Below are 27489 nucleotides of genomic sequence, written 5' to 3' on the forward strand. Positions count from 1 at the left end.
TTATTACATACCCTAGCTGTGTACTGTATATCTTATTGTAAAAAATCCTACTGTGTATACTTATACATGCAGTACGCCTCTTACCTGAAATATTTCCTGTTCTTAATTATCGATTAAGACGAAACTCTTCGTTTTTCAAACGTGAATTAAGCAATAATGATCATGAATGACTTAAATTCCACTTCTGCCTTTTTTTATATAGCATGAGCAACTCAGATAGCTACTTAATTAATGCTAACAATTCAAGATAATATTGGCTTTGCTTGGAGCAATAACGTCCTGTACCTGCCCCGGTTTCCTGAGTTCACAAGTTGCAGTTGATATATATTGTCTTCTTGATAACAGTATAAACTAAGTAGATATTTTAGTATATTGTTATATTGTCCTTTTGATAAAAATAGGTACAGAACGTTTGCATTTCAAGCCTCTTAACACGTGAATTTATAATTTGGTTCGGTGGATTTCTTCATCACAAGATAGAAGTAATCGTGTGAACGTTTGTTACACCGAAACAGGATTATCTTAGAAAAAGAAAACATGATCAAATGTCGGAAAGAAAACACTATAGAGACACTCTATACATCGTCAACGGAGCAGCAGAGCTTAAATGAAAATCTCCTTCTGTGCTATTGTTTGGCGTCCCAGATCGTCATCGCATTTCGTCCTAAATCTTAAACTAGCGCCCTACTTTCTATCCATTGCCGACTTTAGTTACGTACGTTAAATCTGCGTGTACGTGCGAGCAAGTTAACTCATTGTCGCAAGCATTCAACGGTAAACATGCATGCATATATATATCAGCATAAATATATCATTGTTCATGGCTACTATGCAATGAAGGGGTGAGAATGTACCCTCGTTGCCGACCTCGTATACCTCATCTTTTTATTTTAATTTTATTCTGAATAAGCCGAAATTGAACTATAAGATTTATTCAATTTGTCTTTGAGGAATGTGTGACGCCCAAGATTTCAATTTCTTTCCCCCTTAGATATCTAAAGTAAAAAACAAATTCCGAAAAGACAAGGCATCTTGAGAGTCAATATATGATTGGAACAAAACAGGTTGAGCCTCTGAATTTTCGCATTTCAAAGTCATCTTCAGACAGAATATTTCTTTTAATTGTCGGCTATTCATGGGATTTAGATTTTTTTTCACTTCACTTTTCGAGATACAGTTCCTTGTTACAAACATGCGGACATAGCTACGAACAAGGGTAAAAGAGATCAAAGTTCTTCGTGGTCGTGGAGGTACCTGTAAACAAACCTTTTTTTATGGGTTAACAGATTCGGTCGATTTTTTTCACTGCAAATATATAAGAAATAGTACTATAATCTTGAAATTTTTTGGAATACATTTATTATGGAGTGCATGTCAATCTTGTTACATGTATATTATATATATATAGTAATATACAAAACACTTGCATACATATATTACGATGCCTTGACTTTCTGGACCATACATGAGTAGGAAATATAGGTAAATATCCTGGCAATCGTTCTCTACCATAATTTTTTATTCAAGTCAACTATCCTCCCTCCCCCCACCCCTTACAGTAAATACTATATAAATTTTCAACATTAGTTTAAATGGTAATCTCCATAATGCGATGCTTAGAAATTCTGAGACCGGTAGTACAAATTCGTTAACTACATTTCCATGCACAATACGTTTTGCGGGGTGTTGGTAAATTTTCACTATACATGAAGCATTAATATCACACGATAAATAGTATTACGCGCTCAATTTTTATTTTCGGATGAAGAGCTTTAATACTAATTTTTCAACATTTTTCTTTTAAACTTTTTTCTTTTGTTATAGTATTCAAAGTTTGTCCCAAAGTTCTGTAATTTGTTCCAAAGTTCGTTGCAAAGTTTGATAAAAATTGTTGTATATTCAAACGTTGTGATAGCAGTTAATCTTTGGTACTTTGTTTATTCCAAATGTGACTGATATAATATTCGACGTAAAAATGTTTTGTGTTAAGATATTAAGTAGAAAACAGTCGTATGAGGAAATTATTTTTTGTTTCCAACAGTTCGCAGTCAACTTCGGAATTTTTTTGGCTTAGTTCTATTGTAAAAAAGAATCCGACCACATTGTTTTGTAAAATATTACGTTTTGCATTTAGCTTTATCATGGTTAAGTTCACACAAGTCGAATTTGTTGGTGTGCTTTTGCAATAACCAGGGTTAACGTCAATATATAGTTAACTTTTTGTACAACCGATCCCATGCAGACCCATACATAAAATATGTAGGAAAAAGATTAAAAGCCGGGAACAAACAGGACGCGAGTTATCTCAACTTTGAAGTTCTGAGATATAGAAAGGCGGAATAATACTTCACCAAACATCGTTTCTAACTTATGAATAATGGGGACGAGAGAGAAATTTTCGTAGCCAATCGTTTACTCCTATTCTCCATATCTCAGAAGTTGCGATAACTTGTGTCTTATCTGTTCCGTACTAAAGGCTTCTAGCAATCGCAGCCATTATTAACTATTGTTTTCCCCAAACATTTACGTTGTTATATCCCTCCCCCCACATTACCAATAAAATTACTAAAATATTGTAAATAATTATGCAATATTTGTATTCTAAATCCCCTCTTTTTTTTTCTTCCGAATTAAACTGCAATGTTATTTTTCCCCGTTATTAGTATATTACTAAAATACTACGAATCATGATGTGTTAACTTACTTCCCAATTAGTTTAAGGTGGCTCCCTACAGTTTATTGAAATTGTCAAATACACATTTTGAACAGGGATATTAAGCGATCTAAATTTCTATTGATAAAGCATCCGAAATGTAAAATGCAAAATGACGCAAAAAAACCCGAACTGGTTTCCGATATAAATTTGATTAATCTAGTGAACTCTAATAAATAACTGGATTCGCGGATGAATAACGCCAAAATTTGCGGGAATTTGCGGATCCAGTAAAGTGCGGTAAAGTCCCGCGAATTTTGGCTTCACAAAAACAATGAGGAGGTATCGTTCCAGTTATTTATTACAGTTCACTTGAATAAACTCTATTTGGTGGCCATGTGAAACGTGTCTGTTGCTATAGCAACGGTTGCTAAGCGCAAGTTCTGAACAGATTTCGGCTCATGGTGTTGCCTAAAACTTATATTAAAATTTAGTCTTCTAGCCAAATATTTCGATGACTTAATATCCCTGTTCAAAATGTGTATTAAACAATTTCATGAAACTGTAGGGAGCCACCTAAATCCTCGTACGATGCTTAGAAATTCACACTCATAAATTGATTTCATGAAAATCTCAGCCATCGTACGTTGGTTTCATATTCTACTATCTTTCAGGGCCTTTTTTAAGATATTATTTTGAGAGAAAGCAACCCCCCTGCATAAAATATAAGCAATGTTATATAAAACATATAAGCATGTATCCATGGTTGCCATAATTGTTTTATGAATTAGCCAAAATGCTAACTGAGGGGTGTAATTGGCCCTCGGAAGTACCACGGGGGTACCACTTTCATACTTTGTACGCAAAAACAATATTGGGTGGATGCATGCTTCTATGTTTTATATAACATTGCTTGTATTTTAAACAGGGGGGTCGATGACTCTGAAAAGGATTCCTTAAAAAAGGTCCTGCTATCTTTCCCTTACGATTATTTTTATTACGATACTAAACCCCTTACGATTATTTTTATACTAAACCCCATTAATTGTTAATCAAACTTTTCAATCCCTTACCGATTAGTAGGAATATAAGACAAAACAGGAAAGCAGCGTCAAATAACTCTCCCTCATCAAATGTGGTTTAGCGACTGTCTGAAAAATATCCGATTCCCGACCTGAAGAAGGTTTTCTACTATAGGCTAATCTCCTTATATACATTTGGACTTGACTCGCACAAAAATGCAACAATGAAAACCAGCCTTTTGGTTCAAACGTCGAGAGCCTTGTGCCGAATACAGTATAATAGAATAAAAGATAATGAAGAGTTTCAAATCATCACCTCGTTGCCTTTGGTGCATTTGACACGTGTCAATTACGGCGCAAAAGACAGGCTGGAATTGGTTATATATGTTAGGCAGTCACTGAGCCACATTGTGAGGACAAGTTATTACTTTGGTTGGTCGATTTTCCAGTGATGCTGACCATGCAGTACACGCATTTCTATAAAAAAGAGTGAAAATTGTAGCAATCGTATGGTATATACCACACAAAGTGGAAATTAATCATTCTTGGCTACACTTCGTTTATCTTTAACTGTTTAGGGCCTGTTTACATGGAGGGTCTGTTTACATGGAGCCAGTTATCCCGGCTAGGCGAGGTCAAAAGCGCATCACATCAAAGGCTTTAATAGCCGGGATAACTCGCTCCATGTAAACAGGCCCTTACAACGGTAATCCCACCACAGTTATTACCAACTTCACGAAGCAGCTTAGGGAATGATTTTTTATTTAAGATATTGATCCTTATATAATGTGAAAGAAACGGGAATCTGTCTTTTCTAACAGATAAAAAATATTGCGATTGAAGATGTATAGATAATGCGTAAAATACTGACCATTCTAATATGCACAATTCATCTTGATTGTGCCTCTCCACGGGACTCTAATACTTGCTGAAGACAGCTGTAGTCACCCTGAAGAAATCCATCAATCACATAAAGAAGGTCAAATCTGTTAATGCTCTCAAAGAATTCCTTCAGATGACTTAAGTTTGAGGCGCTGATGAGCCTTTTTCGATCAATTTGGAAGATAATTTGTTCAGCACTTAGAGAATCCGGGAGTGAAAAACGTTTAGCCCAGTTCTTTAATTTCTCCTTGTCAGAGGTATGGAGAACTTTGGGAATTGTGACCAAAAGGGTCTCGTAGGGTTTTTTCAAGTTAGCTGCCGGGGATTTGGTTGGATTCGCTTCAGGTGGAGAGAGGTTGGAATCACCCACCTGTGTTGGGATAGCTGTATCCTCATCACGTGTTGAGGGGATCAGAGCATCCCTCGGAGTGATGGGATGTGGGTCATCTTGCATCGAAGGGAGCGCAGCATCCCTCTGTGTCATAGGAGATAAGCAATCTTGTGTTAAAAGCAACGGGTAAACGCCGCGTACGTTTGAACTTGAACTTTCGTGATTTCTTTCAACTGTAGATGTTCGCCCATATATCTTTTGAAAATTTTTGGATCTTTTTTCTTTATTTTCTTTGGCGGTTTGTTCAACGAGGCATTGTCCATGAGCGGCTAAAAGCGTTTGGTGATCCTTTTGTAAAGTGATAAAGTTTTTCTCAGTTTTTTTGAGCTCCTTGATTCTCAACCTTAATGTTATCTCATCATTAAAATCAACGCCACTGTCGTGCTCTCTGTCTATTTCCCACATGATGTAAATTCGATTTCGTCCCCAGAGTAAAAGATCGTGAAAGCCCTACAGTACAGAAATGCAAAAGATGGCAAATTAATTTATGCTTAATAAAAAAAACAGAATCAGTAAAAGTTGCTTCCAGTGAATTCTAGAAAATCATCCCCGAGCCGGTGCGCAGCGCCGTGCGAGGGTACTAGTTCCGCCCGGAGATTAGGAATTACACCCGAAACCCGTGAAAACTTAGCGGAATCCAAATTTGTTCAAATTCTGTGTCATGGACATTGGACGTTCAATGGTCATGGTATACTTGTGCGCACGCGCAAAATTTGAACGAGTTAAGATTGGTAATTAGCAACTTGGTAATTGGCTAAGACAAAATGTTTGTATTTCAATGAAAAACGTCGGCAATTTAAATGTCATTTTGCAAACTATTTTTTTAAAAAAAATGTTTCGTAAACAGAATATGAAATGCGGAATCAAATTAAATTATATAAACACTGGGAAGAATTTAAAATATTACTAGCGATGAAAAAGAACAACTCGTAGTTTATAATCCTTGAAGTGGTAGGTGTCTACTTCGTTTATTTCGTGCATGTTTGCTGCACGAATGCATTTTATGAGCTTGGTATGTCGTTTCGCGAAGACCTAACCGACTATTGAAGGCTTTACACAATCGTTTTAACCTATGTTTTAACTTCAAATAGAGTTCTTAATTAAAAGTGTCATTCGGAGTTTTGATATAAAAAATATTATACTTTGAAGCTTTTATAATTTAGAGTCGACTGCATCACTGCATGATTGTGAAATCATTGTGAAATCACAACATTCGACTTAAACTGTAAAAGTCTATAACTTCATGCAACGCTGTGCAGCAGGCAAGCGGGTAATTTCACCTTTATTACGACTGTGTTTGTTTCCGAAAAATTTGAAGCATCAGCTAGCATCGGCATTACATTTAAGTTATTTCATAATCATTATAAACTGTGAAATAGCGAGGGTTGCTGCATGCATTTATTTCTAGTTTATGTATACTGCAGACATCATACTAGGGGCCTTAGACGAGTTACGCGAAAACGAAGTTCGTTCCGATTCTCACAATCATCAATCTCGTTCCCCGAGCCCGCGATTCCTCTAGCGAGAAACAAAGGCTCTGACATAATCCAAACCGGAAGCCAGAGATCCTGGCTTCCGGTTTGTAACGGTGTTTGTATCTCAAAATTAAAACGGCATGAACGATCAATCAGAATCATTTCTGATTTCGATTATCCCAGAGCCTTTGTTTTCTCGCCAGAGGAATCGCGGGCTCGGCGAACGAGATTGCACAATCATTTGTTTATTTTAACTTTTTCCCTACATTTGTTACAAATTTAAGGGAAAGAAGTGTCTTCCAGTCGAAAATTAGAAATAAATGTTTTTTTGACATTTTAGTATTGACTAGCGTTCTTCGACTCTATAATAAACAGAACTTTTAACTTAAGCCGCGTTTACACTTCAGGCCTAGACTTGACCAGGCCTGGTCCAGGCCCAGTTCGAAGCACGTAGTGTAAACGCGGCTTTAGTGACAGAATTGACCAAATGCAGATTTGTAGACTATCCTTTGTATTCTGCCTAACCGCTAGTGGCATGCACTGATAAATTGAGACGATTTGGGTTTTATAAAGCTATTATAATACATGACTTTTAAACTCTGGATGCTGATTGGGTTAAGTCTGTGTCTGTTGATATAACTCGATATAAACGGAGAAATTTTTCTGCTGTTCTGCATAGATTATACTACTTTTCGCCATTGGGATGTCGTGTTTCCAAACAAATTCTCGTTTTTATAATCTGGACATTCTCATGGAGCTAATTTATCCCCTATATAATCGTGTTGTTAAGACTTTTAGAGTTCAAGTGGTCTTAAAACATAAATAGAGCTTGGGGTTAATTTAATTTATGCATACGTTTCCCAGAAGTACGATGTGAAAGTGAAAGTTTGATTTGTGCAAGATATATGTACATTCCATTTAACTGCTTGTCAACAACTCTTGTTTTCTCAGATTATTGTACCACACATTTGAATTCGGTCAGATAGCTGGTTCGTTGACCCCGTATACGATATGGAAGATTCTAATAACAATCCAAACTATATCCTATATATGGCTACTTCGTGGATGTTCGGGAAAATGGGGAAACGAATATGTATAAAGTAAACGATGTATGCCTCAAAATTTATGATTGGCAAAGCGAAAACGTGAATGAAAATTGAAAATCACAAGGTATAATGAAAGTTCTAAACTATGATATTTTAATTTTGCTCAAAATATACAAATAATCATGCAGTCTAACACTTCAGAAGCTTGCACATCCTCTATATATAGTGTATATATGGAACTCTTACTTCTTAGCTATGACGTTATCTTCACCTGAAGAGGACTTGATTTTACCAAAAACGTATCGTAAACCTGAGGGAATATCGAATGTTCACAAACCTGTATATATTTAATACGCTTAATAGCTAAATGTGAGCTAGCTTAAAAATAGGCTACTATAGGATCTATAGCAATTGCCTCGATCTCCGTATAACTAGATTGATAAATTTGAAAACCGTTTAATGTTTGGAATGAATTTGGTTAAAATTAGGACGAGAAAAAAGTTTAAAGGCGAACTTAGTGCAAAACTGGGGAATTGCATGGCTAGAGATGTCATGGCGTCAGACCTACATTTAAATCTTTGTGCAAATATGGATAACAATTATTTTGGAAATACACGTGCAGAAAGTGTGCCAGAGTGCACATAGTCCTCTCTACTTACAATCAACAAGATTATAAAGAGTACAATTTTCAATTATATTACGTCCAGAACCCCTCGCGTCGGATACACGGTGAATTTCAATTAAATACCTAAATTCTGTCCATCGACGCAACGAACCGTATACACTCAATTCTCTCAAAACAAACAGCTATGCATGGGTTAAAACAATCATACGGAACCCCCATGCACCTAATTAAGTATATTTACCATGTAATTAAATACCAAACAGCCTAACAGGGTAAAAACTGAAGTTGAAACCCCATAGACTAACTGCTAAATTACCACGCAGGGAAGCAGAACACTTATCTTTGACTGCCTACATGCAGCTATAGACTAAAATTTGACAAAAAGTGTATAGTTTCCTAGGCGTTGGTACAGTTCCTGCTAAAATATTGTCACCTTGTATTCACTTTCGTAATTGACATTTCATTTTTACCTATTGATATTTATACCATCGAATCACATTCTTGCGCTGCAGTATATTTCTATATGTCAGCAAATTTGGCATGAGTCAGTTTCTGTTATTTGAGTTAAGTTGACAAGTACTTTGCCACAGCTGCAGCCTGCAGTGCTAAATTGTGATGACTCGTATATTTATCATTTTTTTTGCTTCACTCAAATGTAATTTATGCATATATGTATTCTAAGAAGCAGTACAAAGTGAAAGTACAAATATGCTTTGTTGTACCTAGTGGAAAGAAAAGTAATCTGTTGTGTACATCTCGATGGACTGTGTGTCTCAACAGCTTTTTACCATTTGCAGGCCCTTGCATTTGTAATATACATTGGAAATCGTTTGGATATTCAAGACGAAATGACAATAAGTAATCGACGAAAGACCTTAATGATAATTCATCATGCATGTATGGCTTAAAACATGCAAGGCAAGCAGCAGGTTTGGGAAAACGTAATTACATGCATCTAGACGCTATACTCATACAGTTGTTTGATGGAGAGCAAGGCAGAAGTTCGACTCACGAGGCATGCAAGGTAATATTTCAAACTGTATTCATTTCAGCAAACTTCTATATAGTAAAACACAAATTATGCAGATACAGCCATTCGAATCTTATCCGACAGCCCTTTGAATAGAACAAATGTAAATTTCATGAACTGTATCAAAACCAAAACAACGCGTGTACAGAATAATATAACAAAAATATATTGTTTTAAAATACAATACCACGGTACAGCTCGGTAGCAAATTATTTAGGCATTTTTATTATTGAATTTTTGACTTTATATATAGTCATCATCATGTAGAAATGATAAATTACAAGTGCACGTATTATATAAAAATATAGTGATTAGCTATATATGTGGCTAATACAATTTACAGAAAACTGATAGTTCTTTGGATGTCTCAGTACATGTCATGATTAAGTTAGAATCTTCCATATCGAAATCTGCATGACACCATGCAACTTGTATAGCTATATAGCATTGCGTCATCTCTACCTGACTGCATGAGACTACATACGATTTACTAAGGAAAGAATTTATAATATTGCTCTCCATCAATCTGTTCGTTTCCTTTGGAACAGAGCGTCCCAGCTAAATACAGCCTATATCTAAAGATGTATTTGCCTGTAGTATTGCTAAAAGCGAAGGACGTTTGTTTAATAAATATTCCGTAGATAAAACGATATATGTTAGTCAACTATACATCTATCGTAGGGACGATAAGAACAGACAAAAAATACAGCATCTAGCTTTTGTGGGCCCAAGTATCAGTTTTGGCACAACTAAGACGATCTTAAAGTGACGACCTAGATATATTTCGGTAGGAAAAGGGATGTCCTTATATTTTAATTGTTTGCCGATTGAATCGCCAAACTCCTTGCCATGCAGATTTTTGGTCATAGCGAAAAGTTCATACTCTAGAATGTGTAAAAACAGCAAGACACTAAAATAACAACGTTTAGAATCTTTAACCAAGAAAAGGTCGGGGTTTTGGGAGACTTTTCTCGATCTTTAAAAAGTGCCTTGTCATGTGTTTCGCAAGCTATATTGCATGTCACCGAAATTGCGGTTTGAATTTCAGCTTACCGGGCTTCGTTTATTTTTAGTTCTAGCTGTTATTATATAGTTACTTGGGCAATAGAATACATAACTTACTTCACAAAAACCTCTTGCGATGTTGGCCAATAGTAGTAAACTATATCATTCCTGAATGGAAAAGTCTCGTAATCTCCCCGTACGTCAGTTAAACTCGCTACTGTGGCATTATGGGTAGTAAGGGTCCCTAACTATCCCAAAGAATCCACTAGAAGTTTTTGTGCCAGAACCATCCTCAGAAAGTTTTACAGCGGTAATAATTACAATAATTGCAAAATCCTAACCGAACCGGCTTATCCCGTCAACAAATTTTGCTTCGGCCATCGTGACCGATGTTTCATGCATGTGTTTAACACCCTTAGAAATGCAGCTCATAATCAAAAGCATTTTTCAAGGGCCCTTGGAAAGTCCTTGAGAAACCTAAATCATAGAAATGGCTGACAAAGTGCTTAAAAATTGCAACACCATAGCCCAATTACCACATTCTATTTTTAGGTCGCTAATTATTTTTATAGGTGTTCTTTAAGAGAATTTTGTTTTGATTTATTCTATAGGTGTTGCTTTGTCAAGATATCGATTACTATATCATGATATCGATGATGACTTGGTGCAGGTTAGGGAAACATTTTTATACACGCTGAAATCCCATATTTTTGGGCATGATGAAAAGAAGGATCGCAAGTAAAAAAAAGTTTAAGGTAAAAAGTTATTTTGAAGCAATGCTACAAAATATTTTAGTAACACAATAGGCCGTTTATTCTGTCAGTCCTGACAGTTTATTCTGAAAGCTTATATTCATGCATATCTTCAATGTCAAATTTTTACATGTTAAACGAGGGTCAGGGTCCTGTTGAACATTGCATATTCCCTCATACATTAAAAGATTTCAGTTAGGTTGTGATAACATCAAGGTTAAGGTTTTTTTGAACAAACCCTCCTTGAAAGTTAAGTAAATCAGTCCTGCAGCAAAGCAAGTCAAATCAACCACATATGTGTCTATACATGATAGATTGTGAAGTTTACCACTATGGTGACTGGCGTATGATGATTGATAGTACGAAGCAGGGGCGGATCTAGGATTTTTCAAACATAAGTCCAAATTGGGAAATTTTGAGAAAATTTTTAAAATCGGCAGTTCGGAATTCTGATTATTTCGGTTCATTTTAGGGTTCATCACAATGCCCAGGAAAGACATACTAGATTCCGCTTATTAATAAAAAAACAACGTATTAGATGCCTCGTGGATTTATTAACAGAGCTGGCGAGGGTCATATTTCAAAACACACAACTTCGTACTCCCATATATTATCCCCTTATGATAGCAATAGTTGATTTAACACAAATTAGACAATATCCTGTAATAAAATAAACAGAAATATCTCCATTGCTTCGCGTAAGATGCATTAGGCGTGCAAGAACTTTACAAAACCATGCTAATCATAACAAACATAATATGCTATAAATAGTCGCGGATATTATAATATGCATCGCAAACTTCAATATAATGCAAATTATCAAACACTCGAACGAGTGCTGAGTAAGTAGGCTTATCCATTCTAGTGCATTTTACGACGGGATAAGTCTTATAACCATAATATTATGAGCATAGGAACTAGGAAGATTATGATATATAAACTATATTGATAATTGATCAGGTTACACAACAAAGCGGCATGAAATCAATAACTGTGAACGAACTTGTCACATGGAACACTCCTAAATCATTATACTTTTAGGTATATTGCTATATTTGTTATATTATATCCATGTTAAACGTTTCTCTTACCACCACAATCTTAGTTTTCATGTTCAGCAGGGATATCGTGATTAATTCCCTCGTCTATTGAAGTCTAACATCAACAAGTTGCTCGCATAAAATCGCTGCTCCACGATAAAGTTTATCAAGATCCAGTTATCTTGTAAAATCCTGCTTCGAATGTCCGCGTATTAAAACAATTTTCTAACAATAAAGTTCATTGTAATCCTTCGTATAACAGAATATTGGAAGTAGAGAGCCTGGCTTGGTTTAATAATAAATTTTGCAATTTTATCATTCTGAAGACAGAGCGATCGAACCCCGTTTAAAGTTCAAGTCAGTCCGGCCACCCCGCAAATCAGTCGAGATAAGTCCGGTAAATTCAAACTGACCAATCGCAATGCAAGAAATGGACTGATTTGGCCCCGTTAAGGTGCAAATCAGTCCGGCCACCCCACAAATCAGTCGAGATAAGTCCAAATGGCTTATCGACCAATCAAATGAGCCGGCTGACCCACCCGATTCTGCGAGTTTTTTGCGTTTTACCGCTGCTCTGGATAAAAGAATGTTGTTTTTCTGAAACTGAACCCTTTAAACTGGACTATGATTATAATTCTTGTTATAATCTTGAATGAGGGTAATTATTCATATTTCAAGATAAATTTGAATATTTAATTGTCATTTTTACTGCCAAAAATACGTAAGTCGCGCGACTGACTGGACTTACCCTAGATCCGCCCCTGGTACGAAGGCAATAATATACTTCTGATTTTGTTTTAAAAGTAAATTAAAACTACTTTTAAATGTCTATATAGCACAATAATCAGCAAATACACGCCGTGACGCATAGGAATATTTTATTTTATTAATTACAAAAATCTTGCCTTCCTTGAAGAATACTGTTTATCGAATTTATATATAACTGACCTCTCCCTCATGCATGCAATATGCTGGACATAAAGTCAACAATATATAAAGCACAATGTCTTTCTCGGCCATCCTATATACTTTACGAGTATAGTTCAAAGGATTTTGTAATATAGCTTCGCTATATAGCTTAGATATATTGTCACCACACAAGTTTATTTCACGTTTCCTCGCTAGATCTAACCTTTAAAATTCCTTCCTTTATAAAATTGCTTCTATAGCTGTGTTGTATGTATATAAAGTTCTATTTTGTCAAGGATATCGTACACTTCTAATGTGTAATAATCGACTTTATCCTTCCCGAAACAAATTTTGTTTACATAAGTGTGCGCGTTTCATGCATTTTTCCGGGAAAATGATGCTTGGGGAAAACCCTATGCATACATGCATATATAATTTAACTTCAAACTTCCGGCGCTCCCTGTATATTTTTCCAGTGAAATAGAATTCATTGGAAACCACTATACATTTATCAGCATATACCTATGTTTTGAAGTTTAGCTAGGTAGGTCTACCTCACTGATAAACGCTTAACATTTTAGTTTACACGATAAGGTTTACGATTATAAGACGTTTTATCGGCTTTTCAACATATACATAACCAATATTCAGAATGTCCCTAAATAAACTAAAAGTGAAAGAGAAACTGGTCACAAATAAAGTCGACAAATAGCTCTTTAACAAACGCTTGTGAAAGAGTACAAAAAATAATTGCCAATAGTTCATACATTAAAATAACATTACCGCGACAGATAGTTATCTAACCTTGGTTAATGCCGCTAAAATAGCCTCTGGTCGACCTCACAGGTAAATATTTGCAGCTATTGTGAATACCTATTGAAATTAAAACGACGACAGACGCTTTTCATTCATATAATATGTACTAAGAGCCACAAATATTTATTCGAAAGCTGACACTTACCGACTAAAGCAATTTCGAAGTGTCCTAGACTGGCATATCTTCAATAGGAAAATTGGCTAAAGAATTGTTAGCTACGTTTTAGCCTTCTTCCAGCGCTCGTCAGAATGAAATTCGTTACGTATTTTTAACCTGGAATAAACTATAAATCTTAGCTAGCTATCGTATATCAAAATGTAAAAATGTACTTCGGGACGATAGTATGGGACGATATAGATATAAAACGCACACCTATACCAAATGGCGATCGAAAAGTATAAATGCATTATTTCAAATTAAATTTTAGGGGTTTTATTTCCGCCGGAAGTCCGGAAATGTCTGAAATAAAAATTCAAAACGGCAAAAATATATATTTTGATTATCATGAATGTCATATTTTTATGTTCCAAAGAGACAACATTGCCGATTGTATATGTGTACGACATTGATATTCTGAATGTAGAATAGGTTTATTTCCTTATATGAGGCGTCCAGGCAGCCTGATAGAGTATTTAATATTTAAATATATTTATGGCGTAACGAGTATGATTTAATATCGAAATGTATGTTAGAATGACGTTTACTTGCATGATTTCAATTGCATCATCGTATTGCAACCTCGATACCTGTCGAACTGGTTAAACCAGTTCCTTTGTGCGAATAAAAATTTTCCCATTGAATGTGATTTTCCATCTCTCTTTCACTTTTTAAATGGCCGATTGCAGCGTCATGTTTTTGTTATGTAATATGATATCTAAATTATCGAAAACTTGTTTTCCCAAGATGAATTTTCTTCGATAAATTTTCTGATATTTTGATATTGTGAATACTTTAGATAAAAGATACAGTATTTGTATCATTTACACCTTATTAGATGTTTTGGAGGTTTAAAATTGATGAATATTTTTGCTCCTTGTATTTTAGGTGCAAGTATATATAATATACGCCTATAACCTATAACCTATATTTAGTTTATTTACTTGTTCTATATATAAAGCACTAGTAAAAATAACCCATAAAGTTTATGCGAGACGAAAGGTGAATGTTTGTTCATATTTGAGGTGTATATTTATCAACGACATAAGCATTGTATTTCAAAATAACATCCGTTCCTAAAACACACAGTTGTTACGGTATATTGGCTTTAATGTATTGTCAAACGAATATCGCTGAAATTTTGTACAGTTTTGACCTCTTAATCATTTTGGCATGAGTTATATATACCAACGGGCATTAAGGTAAAGTTACCAACAGGCTTGACGTAAAGTAATCTTCCTATCTCGTATATCTTGCTGCCCAAAATATATAATAATACGGAAACGATAATCCTCCCACTATAAGTATGATTCCTGCAACAATGTCCGTGTTAAAAGTATACGAATGCAATTCGATAGCTTTTATACTATAAATAAAGTCGGAAAAAAACTTAGAAACCCGAAATACAAGCTGCTAGGTATACTGAAATACCCTAGGGAAGCCGTAACCGATGTGCTAAAAACCTTTGAAAATGCCGCTCGTATCAAAGAAACTTATTTCAATGGCATTTTAACAGTCCTTAAGAGACCTAAAATTAGAAAAAAAGCTGACAAAAAAGTGCTTGAGAGTTACAACACCATGCATAGCGTAACAAAAACACATTTATAATTTTTGAAGTGCCAACTTGGGGTATAAATTCAGTCTCAAATTACACCCAATAGTGTGAGGAATTAATGAACTCCATGCAGGAAAATATAAACAGTGGATGTGAAGAAACTTATTATTCTGCTCGAATTCAGTTATATGTAACCATTTCTGGGGAAGTTAAATATGCAATGTAAAAGTGAAATGTGATTTGTAATGGAAAAAGGAATTATTCATTTCCGCGTTAATTGTGTCCATCAACAACTTTTCCTGTTACAGATTCTTGTAATACCGGTCAAAAATATCACTACAGAAATCCTAATATAACTAATATACTGCATCATGATTTCATAAAGAACTTCATGCAAGTTCGTAGAAACATATCTATAGATCTTGTTGTTCAAAAACTGCAACTGTCAAGAGGGGCACGGGAATCGTTATAGTAAAGAAGATCAAGGTAGGATAATATATAGTTTCAAATTAATATATACAATAATATATACAAGCAATTGTTAATCATCCGTTATATATGTAAGTCTGGTAGCATGTGACAGTGTATTTTGAAATATCGCACATCTCATCATCAACATCCTTCATAAATGAAAACTGATTTGAAATCGATTTTATAAGAACGAAAAAGGCATTTTATTAATGGAAAGCGAAACAAACTCCCTGCGAAAAATAATGCCAATATCTAAAGACAAATTGAAGCCAAAATGTTTCGGAAATAATCAATTATATGTATGTATACATACCGGCTGGAAAGCACGGATTGACGGTTCGTAAAACAGCAAGTTAACTTGACTCAATCGACTGATGTCTGCTGAAGTAGCTACGCAGCGAAATATGTGCCTATAATAATAATATATTCATATACAGTGGATCTAGTTTCACGATGGCAGTCGATGTTTATAGCCTGAAATGGATAAAGGGTAGCTAATATTTCAGTCTATTATATAAACTCATCATGTTTCGCTTTGGCTTTGCTCGGGCAAAACTTCCTTCCTACCATGCGATGAATGCTTTCTAAGCCACGGCGTTGTAGATATTGATGTTTAAATGCTTTGTTTATTCACAATTTGTTTTTTACAAAAATAATTACCTGGCTAATTGTAATAACAGCATTTTTTCCTCTAAACAGAGGATATTTTGACAGTTCTAAATACTAGCTACAGTAGTAAAGCCTGAAGGAAAACCCCGCTTTAAACTCAGGTTAAAGTCCGCTTTCCAATGAAATACATTCCAATCGAAACCGCTAGCGCTAGCTGTTTATCGTGATATGCTTTTACATCAAAGTTTTAGAACTTTCCTAGTAGACAATCGTAATGTATATAAGTTTAACACTCGAGCTTCAAGCTGTGGTATCAAACGAGTTGTCAGCACGGAGCCGTATAGCTTTAATACGCGGGGTTTTCTCAAATATGGAATTTCCAAAATAAATTGAAAGTGAAAGACAATTAAGCGACGAATATCATCAACTCTATTGGGCTTCAGAAGAAAGTTTTGGGAGAAGTTGTGTTGACTCTGTTCATACAACAAAATGGTATGCTGACAAATAGCTAACAACCTACCTTGGTGAGTTTTATCAGTCTCTCGTCGGGACGATCGAAGTCGATCGAAGTCACTATGAAAACCTATTAAAAAGTAAACAGGTAATCAAGCGCTTTTCATTTAGACTGAGCGACATGTATTTTATTCGCAGGATGACATTTATACACTTTCGAATTGCTTTAGACCGAGGCATAGTGTGGAACGAATTTAATAAGCTGAGCATACGTTGCATCTTATTCATTTCAAGCGCTATATTAAAGCTAGTTAATGTAGCAAAGAAATCTGTAATTTATTCTTACCTGGAATTTTCTTAATTTAGTAATTTAAACCTGAAACAAGTGAATAGCATCTATCTACTTTCTTTACACTCTGCTAACACTGAGTTATAGGCTGTGCCTGACGTAATTTTAATTTTAATTTTTATTTTAATTATACTTTGATATCTCAAGGTATGATGGGAACCGGAAGTAAACATGTCCTCTCCAACACATGTTCTCTTTGGTATTTCGAGAAGCTTCTGCATACGTAGGACCTCTTAATCATCAACAGTATAGTTTGTATTGGCGACTGCCCAGAATTCTTAATTTAAATCGATGGTTTATGTGTTTATATTAAGGTCGATAAACGAAAACGCAGAATTTCGAAGAAATTCCAGAATTTCCAGGAAGAATCATTCAGTACCCTAAAACAGATATTCTGAGATCATTATGCTGTATGCTCTATTTTTATATCCCAAAGCAACAACATTGCCGATTGTAGATGAACCTTCCTACTGTGGTAAAGTTCTTACTCTTTTTGTGCAAAGTTGTTGCTGCCTGGTAGAGTAACGAGAGTTTACATAATGATGGTCAAATTATGTGCGCTTTATGCCAGCTCGTTGGCTATTCCCATGGTTTATTTACTTGCTATATATGTGTAAAGCTTAATATGTGCTGGTTCCTAAAACATATTTATTGTATGTAGCCAGTATGTTGCTTTAACAATTTAATAATTTTGCTACACGTCTGACCCAATACGCTTATTCAGTTCTATCTTGTGGATCAGTGTATAAAATGTATCAACAGTCCCTTGAAAGCCCTTTCTAAATCTAAAATGTACTCGACGAACTAACTTAACACTCTGTGCCCTTATTATATTCTATATTATATTATATTCTGTATGTTATTATATTCTGTACATTCTGTGCCCTTATTATACTCTATATTATATTATATTCTGTATGTTATTATATTCTGTGCATTCTGTGCCCCTATTATGTTATATTGTATTATATTCTGTATGTTATTATATTCTGTACATTCTGTGCCCTTATTATATTATATTATATTATTATATTCTGTACATTCTGTGCCCTTATTATATTCTATATTATATTATATTCTGTATGTTATTATATTCTGTGCATTCTGTGCCCTTATTATATTATATTATATTATTATATTCTGTACATTCTGTGCCCTTATTATATTATATTATATTATTATATTGTGTACATTCTGTGCCTTTACTATATTATAATATATTATTATATTCTGTACATTCTGTGCCTTTATTATGTTATATTATATTATTATATTCTGTATGTTATTATATTCTGTAATTCCTGTGCCCTTATTATATTATATTATATCATATTATTATATTCTGTGCATTCTGTGCCCTTATTATATTATATTATATTACATTATTATATTCTGTTCATTCTGTGCCCTTATTATATTGTATTATATTATTGTATTCTGTATTTTATTATATTCTGTGCATTCTGTGCCTTTATTATATGATATTATATTATTGTATTCTGTATTTTATTATATTCTGTGCATTCTGTGCCCTTATCTTATTATTTTATTTTGATAGGTTCTATGCTAAATAATGTATCTGCAAACTCAAAGCTCGAAAGCCAAATACTATGACTTAGGGACTCGAATGTTTATTAATTCGGATTTATACAAAATATACAATAACACCTGTGCGGGTTTTCCCTTATTCTATTATTGTCTTTACCACCAAGTCTCGCTTTAGTGCAATATAGTTCTCTTTACAACGAAGTGAGGCTTGTCAGTAAAGACAATAACATAAAGAAGCCAGCATACATGCATGTCTATATCTTATATTATTCAACAACTGCATTATTTGAGGGTATACTTCCATCCATCATGATGTAATTTATTTTAAGATTCCTGGAATTCCATGGAGTACATAGTGAAAGTATAACTGCATGCGATGAAATGTCAAAATTGATTTTAGCTATTGTATAACTTAGGTCAACTCTGTCTATCAACAAAATAAACCAATTTTTTGCACGCAGATTTGAACATACGTGATTACCTGTAGGACGTATTGAATAAAATACATCGAGATTTTTACAGTTATATGTACAAAGGCAATCCCATAGGTTCTAAATTAAATAATGTCAGTAAAAAACTGAGGCTAATAACTCGAAAACCAACTATCTTAGCTATATGATCGGGTATTTATTAATTTTCGCTTCACGGATGCACAATTGTAGACTATATTTCATTATTTAGCAACTACATGATCGATATTAGCTGTGTGAATGTATAATTTTTGCATACGAATTCCTGGAATTGATGTGCGTTATTTCAAGGAATTATAATTGTACTTTACGAGTAAAAATCAGAAAGCGTTTATGCTATTGTATATTTCGGTAAACTAGACCAATTTCATCAAAATGGACTAATTTTTCATACAGATTCTCTAACATTCTACATGAGCTGTACTCATACGCAGGATGAAATATTGTTGAGCTTTATATAAATTGACATGAAATATATATCAACACCTGCCAAGGCCTGAATAACTATATCGATACCTTGAAGGCAAACAAACAGACGATGTATGGCTCAAAATTTCGTTTTAGAAATGATCATTTGTCGTTGAGAACATGGACAAAAAATGGGAGTCAAGGTAATATACCAAGGGTGAAGTGGTGATTAAAGTTTATATAATGTATCGAAGTAAAGAGCTTATAAAAATGCTTTGGCCACCAATCTAATGTTATGAAGGAAATCCATGTATATTCAAATGGGCCAATATATATATATGCATGTGTATATGAACAACAAACCATTAACAAGCCATTAAATGTGGTATAACAACTGCCTAAAATAGACAAAACACTTCTCGACGTTTCGACCTGAGGGCCTTCGTCAGGAGAGTTTGTATGAAATGATCAACAATATCAATATTTGAATTCGCGCATGCAAAATAGCTAATTTAAAAGTGCCATTAAATATACAGATGAAATCGAAGCGCATTACAGTTATAACTTTCGCAATTTTGACTGCAATTGGACACATGCAATGTGTTATTGTCATCGAGGGGGCAATATTTCAATGCTCGAAGGATTCCTTTGGGTTTTAGAATACAGAAAGCTACTGTATAGTAAAAATTAGGACATACAAACATACAGAAAAGCAAAGCAAGCTCTTCGCATTTCTAAACGAAGCGAATGCATTTGACATACAATTTCAACTTAAACGAAACAAATTAAGACTATTTAATGATTCTGTACTTGCAACATGGGCGCAACAATGTTCCGTGGATAGCAATTATATATATTTTCAAGAAATTCTGCTGTGTTTCATATACTAAAGAACACATATACAACCTCGAAGGCATCTATTGTAAACAATTGTAAACCTGTGAATGGTAAATTATATATTTAAGGCTGGTCTTATAGAATTTTAGGGGTGATCTTTGCTCTGTTTACAATGTGAAACCCATGCATCATTTCCCAAATACTAAACCGAATAGGAGTTCTATAACTCTCCCATATCTTTAAGCTACATGTTTTCAACCTTGATTATACTGCATGTGTCAAGTTTATATATGAGCGATAAAACACGATAAAGTTTCTTTTCTACATTTAGGCCTATTTCATGAAGTTAATTTCGACCACATTGTCGTTGCATGCGTTGCAGAAGTGCAAGCTAAGCTATTTTAAAACGAAGTCAAAACGTCAAGAATTTGTGAATTCCTGGTGATATCGAAAGACGATGCAATGCTACTATACCTGTTTATCCTTGAAAGTTAGGCGTAGGTTCAAAGAGCGTCCCTGAAATCTATAAGAAATAAAAATTTAGCCTTTGGTTTAAACAGTTCGTGTCCTAAATGTAGTTAACTACAAGCGGAAAGTCCAAATGCATTTCTTCAGGTGACGATAAAAACGCAGCGAGAGTGCTTATTTCGTTTCTTCAATCGGTCCCACATACATATAGGAAGTATCAGTCGAACTGAAAAGTTGAACTGAACAGTCAAACTTACTTTTGGACTTGACTTCGACTCAGTTTCAAAATGCACAACACGAAGAAAGGAAACTCGTCGCCAGTTCATGCACGTTTCACCATGCACTTACGCAATTAAATGCCATGCAAGCATATCTATCATTCCATCACCGCCCCGCTCCCCGTCATTGATAAGATTTCAATTTGTTTTCCGGAAGGCGGGTGCTAATTGCACATGAAACGATTTAGATTAGATTAAGATGAGATTATTATATATTTGAGTTTGTCATATACATTTGGCAGGAAAATGGTCAACTTTGGCTGTTTAGCAATCCTGCATTGTGTGTGTGTTTTTTATTGTTTAAGCAAATTGGACACGTATTCAAATAAAACAAAAGATAGAGTTCAAGTAAAACGGATTTAAATAAAACAGTAAGGTTCATTTTGAAGAAGGGTTAGTCCTATACTATCCATTATCGCGTAAATTATGCCGCATGCAAAGAATTGTCATTGTAGTGAAAGTAATTTATGAGTGACAATGGTCGCTGTGTAGAGATGTAGATACATTTCAGTATAACATAGGAGCAGCGTGGCAGGGTCTTCAAACAACTTAGCATCAAATGTGGTATAACAACTACTTAAAATAGACAAAACACTTCTCGACGTTTCGACCTGAGGGATAGTACTTTTTTCCATTGGCTGATTTCTTAGGGGGATCCCACTTTGGATAACGGTTTCCCCCCATTGCTTCAAAGTGGAAAAAAGGTTATCTTCGGAACTATAACTCTTTGGAACATGACTGACTTACTAGCAAGGTGATGTGTGTGTACACTATGATTTAGTATGCTACGCTCGTCCTGCGACGGGAGGAAAAGTTGCTGCATGTATAATAATAATGGCTTGTCATATATATAATGTATCGCACAATGATCACAATTTAGCTCCTAACACCTAATATATTAAAAAAACGTATGAAGCACTTAAGATATGAAACAACTAGCTTATGGAGCTGAACACTTCATTAAATGCTGAAACAATTTACAACTGTCGTACTTTAGGGGATTGCCAATTTGAACATATAAAATCCCCTAAAAAATTTTCTCAAGATGAATATGTATGAATGATTCAGAATGAATATAATTTGGAATAATTATCATCACCCTAAATTTCGAGCAACCACCCCATTAAACATTAAGCTGATAAAAAGAATGGGTTGCCTGTCGGATTACGGTAGTCGTTACATTAAAACTGTTTTACAAGCACACATAATCGTCCAAAAGTAGACGTGAGGTTGTAAGCCCTAACCTGAATGCTCTATGGGGTGATAATCCCCTAGAACCAAAGCCCTAGGGGTAATAATCCCCTATAATTTAAGTTAAGGTGATAATTCCCTGTGGGTAAAGAAGGGGTGATAGATTTTTCGGGGACTTATATTTGGTCATATTTAGCCGGAGAGAATTGGGCAAATGATACAAACGATAATTCTCCACAACTTTTGTCGAAGGGGATAATAAAGAACATCCATGAAACCGTCCCTATGTAAATGACATTAAACAGCAATAAACTGGATGTAGCTAAAAAAATTCTATTTCAGTTTTTTTTTTATAGTAACAATGAAGTTTCCCCAATTTACAACCATGGCAATTATATATAGTATATATGCATATGGTATAGCTATCGCGTCATACGCGCCAGACAGATATACTCGTGTAGTAAACAAGTGACTTAAGATCTTAACTATATGGTACATGCATGAATGTTGCATATCTCTTTCGTCCTCCTTGTGATGAGTGGTATCTAGGATATAGACTATAGTATCAGTAATATGTGTTATATGTTATATATGTATCAAGGTTATATACATTTTTTGAAGCTACTTTGAGCATTTCGTCTTCATGCGTCCAGACACATACATATATGCACTTCAGACGTTCTCATCTTGTACATAACCTTTTGCAGGAAATGTGTGATAGTAAAGAAAGTCTTAAGTGTAAATATATGCGAGAAAGCATCTCTCACGACCTACTTATGGTGAATAGAATCACTAGCAAATTGCAAATGACGGAGCCTGAAAGCTGAAAAAACCTGCCGACCTTTCTATTGCATCGTCTCGATTACTTACTACCTCTCTCGTTTGTTGATTTAGAACGAAAATAATCGTAAAAAACAAAAGACAAAAACTGCTCTAGAAATCGCGGCCCTCTCGAAGACCTGGTCTGCGTGGCCTAGTGAGTAAGATCAAAACATTCATCATAAGCATTAGGTCAATAGAGATATGGTCTGGAGGCTTTATCGCAGATCTTTTGAAATTTTGCATGCCAATTAATGTGTCAGAAGCATTCCCAGTTGATGCCATTAAACGATTGTTTCTTTGCAAAAATAATTCATTGTCTCTGCCATGCGTATAGTTGCATTAAATTTGCTGAGTTTTCAGACCATATCTTTATCGATTCGTGGTATAGTGATAGTGATCTTCATTGGGGAACACTATTCTATGATGCTCTGGATACTTCATGTATGCCATTCCATAACATAAGTAACCATAATCGCCAACAGTAAAAGCATCAATGATACACATTATATCTATTCTATAAATTTTATAGAAGAAATCACTTAGATGCTTTAAATTCAAATCGTTGTTGGCAATTTGATTCAATTCAAAGAGGACGTTGGTAGAACTTCCGGTATTTGGGATTGCAAACTCCTGGTGAACCCAGATTTTTAGCATTTCTACCTCATGAGAATTTAAATTCTTCGAGATGAACTGCAAGAAGATCTTATAGAGGTCGCCTTTGAGGGTTGCTGCTGATGTTGGATACATTGGATCGATATCTGTCATTGCATAGCAGAGGTGACTGTAATCACCAACTGCAAAGCTATCGATGATTAGTACAAATTCCATTCTATTGATAGAGCTGAAGAAACGACTAAGGTGCTGTAAATTTGAAGCGTTGTCAGTACTTGTGATTGGAAATCGACTGGCCCAGGCCCTTAGTCCTTCAACCTCTGAAGGTTTAAGTTTTCTCCAGATGAACTGTAAGAGTAATTCGTGAAGGTAATGCTCGAGAGTTGTCGTCGATGTTGGTTGATTCAAATTTCCCCCCTGTGTTGAAAGGTTTGGTTCGTCCACAAAAACACCGCTGTCTGTATCGCTATTCATTTCCACAGGTTTAAATAGTACCCCTTCAAAATAGAAATTCATAGCACATTATTTTCAACATCATGTTCATCATAGTTGTTTATAATATAACATTTATAGTACGCGCGTGCTAATTGGATGAGAAGCGTGTTTCAATAACTGTATAGAAACACGAAAAAGGTTTTCAATTTCTAAATATCAATCATATCAATGCACTGCCCAACCTCGTACCCAGGGTCCTTTTACCTCCGCTCCACAGCCAAATTACCTGGTAGTCGCTTTCGCACGCACGCACCCGTTCGATGATTCTGCACGTCTTGCTCCGATTTTGTGTGCGATATTCGGCTCTTGATAAATAAATAACGACCAATAAATCAGTTACGGATGATCAAAATGAAATGAGGTCGAACAAACATCAGAACATTCGCGCGTTCCGTGTTTTCATCTATCAAAACAAAAAAATCGCAGCAGAAATTACAAGTATAAAACGGGCTTTTATATGATTTCGGATTGCTTTGATACACTTATACGACTGTTATTAGAAATTATAATGCCATTAGTATTAGCTGGATGAATCGTCATGTCATATTCAAGGAAATTTGAAGTTCAATTTTCAAATTAACAGATACAGTAATCCCTTAAAAGTTGAGTTAAAACAATCATTTAAAATAAAAGGCTTTGTCTCTCATGATCTCATCTGTAAGGCAAATTCGTTATTTATATAGCCAACCCACTTGCTATTGTTTTAAAATATGTGAAATGCGTGCGTAGGTGTATGGTATTATGGCGTATTAAAATTGCTACCCTTGGCTTTAGAGCTAGCTCGATTCGATACTTATTCATTCTTCGTTATATATATCAACACCTCGAAATTGGACCGACCTATACTATTCCAATAACCGAGGAACTAGCAAGATGACATTATTCAGCTCGCGAAATATCTAGCTTGGCATACAAATCTCGTGATGTCATGCACCGAACGAAGCTATAATTCGTATATTAAATCTGAGAATATATGCTCATTAACTGGGTAATTGCATCTATATTCGTCCTAACAAGGCATCCTATAGTAAGTATATCATAGAAATCAGCATTATATGCTAAAGATAATGTGCCTAATACCTCATGGTTAGAGATCGTCATCCACGCGTGTTTCTCGCGCGAGACGAAAGCAATAAAGGGCGTAAAAACGAAACAACATTGAAATTTTAATTTAATTTAATTTTTTTAAATGAATCATAAAAATTATTACGAATGCATTAATGAATTACATATGAAATGAATTGTAAAAATTATTAAAAATTTTAGAAGCATTATGGCTTTATTTTTCTACTACAAGTTTAATTGAAAGGAAGGAAAGAGTAACCGTAAATCCGGGTAAACGGGTCTTTCCCTGCATGCTAGGTCAATAGATGAGATGTAACGTAACTATAATAGCAAATAGTGCATGATTTATAGCTGTCTCGCCCACAGGGACTGATGAATTGAGGAAAAATATCATTATAGAAGGCCAATTACGCTTTTTTTACCGAGGCCTTGTTAATCTTCATTTCGTATCGCCAAAACCTCATCCAATGTTTGTTTATCGGATGTCACACTGCAATTTATATGTCACTTTAAGCACCTTGTTCCCAGGCCACATTTAGATTAGATCTGGATTGCATTTTTTAATTCGTTTGTTGAAGTACTTCATGTAAAACGCGCTTTATTCCGAGTATTGAATTCAATAAAATACTTTTTTAAAATTGTAGAGCCCGAGTTTTCACTACAGGTTGCTAAATACGGTGTCTTTAAGATTGCAATGCCAATTCTGAATATTGAAGTATCGATGGGCAAACTGTTACAAAATAGGAGCATTTTTCCAACTTAAACTTATTTGTTGTATTGTAACATCACTTATCGACGCGCTGTGAGTCGCACTGTGGGCTCAAATACTGCCACTCAATGCGTTGTTAAATTGAAAATATTTTTCGAGGGCTCAATTTCAGTGTTAAAAGAAGAGAAAAGATATTTCTAAGAGTTATTGTTTTATTCTATGGCAAGTAGGTAAAATACGATTCAAGATAAGTGCAAAATTGTTCGAAGAATAAAAAAGGTGTTTCCCCTAAAGGCCAAGGGGATTTCCCTTTCTGAAGCATCTTTTTTAACAATGTTATGAATTGCCTTTTCAAAATAAATATTTATCCATCTATTCAGCCTTTCTTAGAGGGCAAATTTTAGTTGTATTAAGGAACGATGCGAATGAATTATGCCTGCGTAAAAGCGTTGAAGACCGAGAGGTGTTATGTTGTCATTTCCCGTGGGTGAGTGAGAATTTAACAGACAAAAGCTGCTTTATTCTACTATAATCGAATAAAAATAGTGTCCATACTTGAGCAAATTGGGAGGCTGAATAAGAACCTGAACATTGGAGACATTTGCTGCAACGCAAAAGACGCAAATCAAGTGTAAAGAGCTTAGCGTGTCAGTGAGATTTGAATTTTAAAAAAATCCCTTTGAAATTGAAACAAAATACCGGGGTTAGTACTGCATATGCATCTGTGTATACGTATTAACACGTCTAATATCCTATTAGTTTTAAAAGGCCCATTACTTACCTCCCTTATAAATTATAGCTGCAATCGAGCAGGCCTTGTTCTATCGTGCCTACTTAACGCTGTTGATGAGAATAATAGACTTGAGACCTGTGACGAGGTTAAACGTTTCTCTGCATGCCGTTTTAGGGAAGCTAATCAACCAATTGAAATGGTCTATTCTCGTACCAGTACCCTTCTTACGCGCGGTCGTTGCAGGGCGCGGCGAATGATGGATAAGGGGGATGGCTACTATAGTCTAATAATAGTTATGATATTGTCACATGACAAGCCTATAAATTATTGTCGATAAAGTATTTTTTTACGTTTCTTGCTGATATAACTTTTAACTGATATTACTCCTTAAACATGTACATCCAAGATTGTCAGGCAGCCTCTCGAACTAATAGTTATTATCTCGCGACCTTGCAAGCCTAAAATACAGTATGTTTATTAGCCATTTTTATTCGAGACGTTGTTGAAGAAGGGACATCCCCTTTGGATTCGGGGATTTCCCATGGCCATATAAGTTACTTTCAAAATGTTTAGTTGTTATTCGACATTAGTTGATATTGTTTTTCTAAAGTTC

The 27489-nt window shown here is 35.0% G+C and overlaps 3 long non-coding RNA genes across 5 annotated transcripts in view; 1 reads left to right on the plus strand and 2 right to left on the minus strand.

Moving 5' to 3' along the window:
• The window catches only part of LOC114525582, a 37821-nt gene that overhangs the window by 9453 nt on the left and 879 nt on the right, over window positions 1-27489 (plus strand). The window contains exons 3-8 of one of the 3 annotated variants that reach the window (XR_003687219.1): window positions 7375-7593; window positions 8892-9118; window positions 10741-10884; window positions 19823-19869; window positions 23335-23416; window positions 23792-25396. This is a non-coding gene — a long non-coding RNA (uncharacterized LOC114525582). Of the gene's footprint in view, window positions 1-7374; window positions 7594-8891; window positions 9119-10740; window positions 10885-17554; window positions 18101-19822; window positions 19870-23334; window positions 23417-23791; window positions 26338-27489 lie in introns of those variants that run through there. The other 2 variants (XR_003687220.1, XR_003687221.1) reach the window with 2 other exon arrangements.
• LOC114525583 lies at window positions 3169-14201 on the minus strand. Its single transcript, XR_003687222.1, has 3 exons — window positions 13792-14201; window positions 4547-5398; window positions 3169-4152 (listed from the first exon to the last, which is right to left on the minus strand). It is a non-coding gene; the product is annotated as an uncharacterized LOC114525583 (long non-coding RNA).
• Window positions 14233-21333, minus strand: LOC114525580. Its single transcript, XR_003687217.1, has 5 exons — window positions 21229-21333; window positions 20978-21026; window positions 16959-17021; window positions 16143-16239; window positions 14233-15978 (listed from the first exon to the last, which is right to left on the minus strand). It is a non-coding gene; the product is annotated as an uncharacterized LOC114525580 (long non-coding RNA).

The sequence above is a fragment of the Dendronephthya gigantea genome, unplaced genomic scaffold (genome assembly GCF_004324835.1).
Source record: "Dendronephthya gigantea isolate DGI-Jeju-01 unplaced genomic scaffold, DenGig_1.0 000035F, whole genome shotgun sequence".
NCBI classification, from domain to species: Eukaryota; Metazoa; Cnidaria; class Anthozoa; order Malacalcyonacea; family Nephtheidae; genus Dendronephthya; species Dendronephthya gigantea.